The sequence below is a fragment of the Hyposmocoma kahamanoa genome, unplaced genomic scaffold (assembly GCF_003589595.1).
Source record: "Hyposmocoma kahamanoa isolate Upper Pololo Valley unplaced genomic scaffold, ASM358959v1 91, whole genome shotgun sequence".
NCBI classification, from domain to species: Eukaryota; Metazoa; Arthropoda; class Insecta; order Lepidoptera; family Cosmopterigidae; genus Hyposmocoma; species Hyposmocoma kahamanoa.
Genome location: NW_020654684.1, coordinates 1,250,805 through 1,255,320, shown reverse-complemented (window position 1 = coordinate 1,255,320; position 4,516 = coordinate 1,250,805). Strand labels below are relative to the sequence as shown.

At 32.6% G+C, this 4,516-nt stretch overlaps 1 protein-coding gene across 1 annotated transcript in view; it reads left to right on the top strand.

The window, feature by feature from the left end:
* The first annotated feature begins 3,515 nt into the window (after window positions 1-3,515).
* The window catches only part of LOC113236325 (leucine-rich repeat, immunoglobulin-like domain and transmembrane domain-containing protein 2), a 102,279-nt gene continuing 101,278 nt past the window's right edge, over window positions 3,516-4,516 (top strand). Inside the window, exon 1 of the mRNA XM_026472340.1 lies at window positions 3,516-3,657. The gene's annotated coding sequence lies outside the window, so the exon portion shown is untranslated. The remainder of the gene's footprint in view (window positions 3,658-4,516) is intronic.

The window sequence follows — 4,516 nt, the reverse complement described above, 5'->3', positions numbered from 1 at the left end:
TAGTATTTTTTTCTTATTCATTCCGGAAACTTATAGTGCGCCCCACGTATAATTATCGAAATAATAGCGAGATAAAATAACAATTATTTTTGAATTTTCTTGATTTCGGCTTTCACGAGAGAGAGTCTCGTGGTGTTATGTGGGATGGTAACGTCCACAAGAATTCGACTAAGTCTATCCCTTTATTACAATATCGTACTTATTGTTCGTGCATAGGATCTAAAATTGAGTATATTGACGTTTTTATATAGGTCCCATAGTTAAGGCTGACTGCGATTCGCCACTGAACTATAGACTAGATTAGTTGGCAAAAGCGGTAGCCCCGGCATGGCATCAGAGTCGATTCCAATTAGATCGATGGAATTCTTCTTTGTGTTCTTCGATTTTCGTGTCAGCAATAATCTTTCTTTCTTGTCGTATCGATGGCCTACACTATATTATTGTGGCCCAGAAGTAGCCTCCTAGCCGTAGCCGCGTCTTTAGCAGTAGCCGCCATGGTGAAGTATCTGTTCTCATGATGAACTTATCTGCCGTCGTAATTATAGGATTTGCCAAACTCTTTCAATAATATTAACAGCCGCTTAAAGTCATATTCTCAACCAAGAAGTAGAACATTGTAGTGAGACTAAAACAAAAACCATGATACTATATTATACTCAATTCTGGAGGCACCACGATGAGGTAAGGCCTGGTCCCTGCAAATTGATACCTAGTTTACGTTAGAAGTACTCAGGACATGAATAACGTATGCATACGCCAGCTTCTTTCGTGTACTGTACCTCATCAATAATAATAAAAAACCAGTGGAATATTTTCACAAAAAATTTAATGATACAATCAATAAATACGCGAAGAAATCGATTCAATTTGAATATGAAAATGAATAAAAATTAATGAAAATGTCTAATATCTTTCACAAAGAAACTTTTAATATACCGTGGTCCTCAATTCTTCACATGTTATTGAATATAGTTTCGGTCGGTTTGTGAAGTCTGGTGTCTGGAGTCTGGCGTCTCTAAATATCTGTACATCTAGTGTAAATGGGTTAAACTCAAAAAATGCTATTTTACTTGAGAGCGAAAACTCGTTTTGATTCAGTTTTTTTCTCACTCATTCACAAAAAAAAGTATTTTTTCAAATCTTCTCAGATAGAATAAAGGGTAAGTAATAAGTTAATTGTAAAATTAACCTGTATTTTGCAAAAATGACACAGATGTTGGCTTACATAAATTGTTTATATCCCTTTACACAAAAAAATGGAAATGTGTAAAATGGTTAAAGTAGAGTTTATCTAAAGAAATCAAACAGTTATCAAAAAGTGATCAAATTAAAATAGTACCGCTTTACACAAATTCACGCTCTTAAAATTGTTCGGGGTTATCGATAAAACATAATTGTTACCGCTTTACACAATATTAGGCCGGTATTATAAAACAAAAAATGTATAGTAGTTTCATCTCTTTATATCAACACTCGTACGACATTTAATTTGTTCATACAGGTAAAAGTAGACGTTAACCATAGTTAAAACATGATTTGCGAATGTCGCTATTGCTTGTGAGATAAATTAAAAATAAACCATTTTGAACACACTACTTGTAAATTTTTGCTAACATCAATCCCTTTGCACAATCGTTATCTTCGCAGCCAATGATCGAATAACCACAAGTGTCAAAACAAACGATGTAGCATTACGAAAAACACGGTATCAAAATCCACATTTTGGATAAACTCGAGTTTAACCGTTTTACACTGGAGGTACAGATATACATATATAACAAATATAGGCACAACACAAAAAGATGTATACCTAGGCAAAAATGAAAATTAACCGTTGTTTTAGCTTTACATATATTAAAAAAAGATTGTCAATATATTTTTAGCCGTAGCGCCATCTATGAGAAATCTGTGATATTCCGTCACCCAGTTAGATAGATATCTTTACAGTTACCAGCCCCTTTTTTCTGAGTGTTCGATCTTTTTATTAATAATTGTAACAAACTAGTGGAGTGATTTTCAATACGTTTTGTTGTAAGTGTGTGCTCGTGTCTATATATTATATCATATATGTATATATAATATACACTCCCGGACACATAATTAGAGCCACCTCGCATCAGTATTAAATAAATGCCCTAAGCTGAAACAATGTTCGATTGACCAGGAACTATTCCACGCAATTTTGGAACTATTATATTAAAAATCTTTTCCATAAGTTCTTGTTATAAATTTGGACTTGCAAAACCGGGGGAAATCTTTTTCTTCGATGTTAACACTATTTTTGTATTCTAGCCCTGTAAGGCAAAAACGCGAGGTGGTTCGAATTATGTGTCCGGGAATATATTTTATATATATTTGGTGTGTATACATTTACACGTGTAAGTTTAAAACCTGTCATTATAAGCAGAATTAATAATTATTTCGACGTTCCCATAAAGTCCATGTCTACAAAATATAATATTGACTAAAGAAATGATCTAGAACTACGGAGACAGTCTGACCTTTAATCAATAGTGCAAACTAAACTAGATTGTAACTAGTGGCGTTTATTTAGGACTAATTGTGACGTTAGTTGCCTATATAAGTCCGTCTGTTCGACGTTAATGTGGTGCGAATCTGGAATATATTCGTATAAACATGTTATAAGAGTGTGTGTAACCGACACGGTGACTTATAGCAGCGATACAAACGCGATGCAAACGCGCGACTGGATCGATACAAACGCGCGATTGCATAAGCTTTGAATCACAAAGATTAGAGGAGCACTGCCATTAAATTTCTATCCCAAGGTTGCCTGCAACACATTACTACTTAACAATAAGGCCGCCTGTTGTACATTGGCTTACTCTGTGATACTTACTTGTTATCATTTTAATTTTAATACGCATTATAGAATATTTCATAATAATAGTACAGCGTTCATATACTCTCATGCTTCTTCTGCCATACTCATCGCCGTGTTAAGCTTATGTACTTACAAACTTGAATAACGATTATTGTTTCTGAATGAAATCAGCCATACTTAATCGACCATAACAAAGGTCAATTAAGTGTTACATAAAGAAAATTTCAACAACAAATTTTTATTTCTAAAAAGTCACCCGGAAATTCTTTAGTGTATAATCAATATTTCTCATTATTTGGACCATAAATAATAATATAATGTAAAACTCAATTTTATGTGTTACTTACTTAATCAAAATTTCAACCAGAAAATAAAGTTTGAAGACATCTCTACCTACCATTCTTCTTATTTGTAAGAACATTCACAAAACATCTCTTTAGTATACAATCAATATTACATTATTTTCTCCATACATAATAATATAACCTAGCATAATATTAATTTTCGAATTTTCTTCCAGGAATCGATATCTTCCTCCCGTGCACTGTCATATAAAGTAGTGTCAGAGCTTGCAAAGCGATGCTAGAGCACCATTATCCCTATAATGTATTGTAATGCTGGCGTCCCGGCTTCTCACTTCAGATTGGCGCGGGACTGCGTCACGAACGCCCGCCTCACGTCGAGCAATACGGTAACGAGAGCCGCGTGTCGATATTTCAAAGTGACAGTGCAGCATTTAGCTAATATCGGATTGTTCTGAGATATATTTGTCAAATGGACTGTGTGGAGGTGATTTCAGATGGGATTAACGAGTAAGTATTGTTGTTTTTCTTTTGTAAAACAAAATTTTTAAAGAAATCTTCTAAAAGTTGTCTAAGATCAAATGTTTCAAAGATGTTGGGCTCGTTTTTCGAAATTTTTGAAATTATGTATATCCTTGACTACAACATTAATTGACTTAACTGTATTTTTTAACCAAATTTTATTTACTTGGTACAATTTATAGCTATTTCGTAACGAAAATGTTTTAATAACAGCTCTATAACAACAAAGAATTACTAATTCCATGAATAGTAGGTCTTTCTGGTTTTTAGTAGACAAATAAGGTTTTTGAAATAGAACTAGCTCACAGCTATTCCCATTTGTTATCTATCCCTTACCTACGGTAAGGCAATTTAAATACACGTATAATTAATCTAATTTAAGATAGGTAAAGTCACTCATATTAGTATAACCTAACATTAGATAATATAGGAGCCTAAAAAGTATACGTACTTACACGTAATGAAATACGAATGCAATCTATTAATTGATTTATATTTGACAAAATAAAGTAGTTTCATTAGACGTTTCCAGGAACAAAACCACAGAATACAGAAACAATCAAAACAGGATATTACAAACCTAGAAATAATTTCCAGGCAACTTTGGAGTGACATATTCAATTTAAAAGCAACGTTATGCAATAGGGGTTTACAATAAATATATATAATACTTATTATAAATTTATAAAATGGCATTAATGCACATCAAAATTATAACTATACCTATACAATTTTATTTCATATAAAATTTAAATAACTGTTTAGACTTGCAATACCTACAATAAAAAAAAAAGAAAAATCTCGGTTGAAAAATTGCGTATATTTGTTTTTTTTATTATACCAAGTG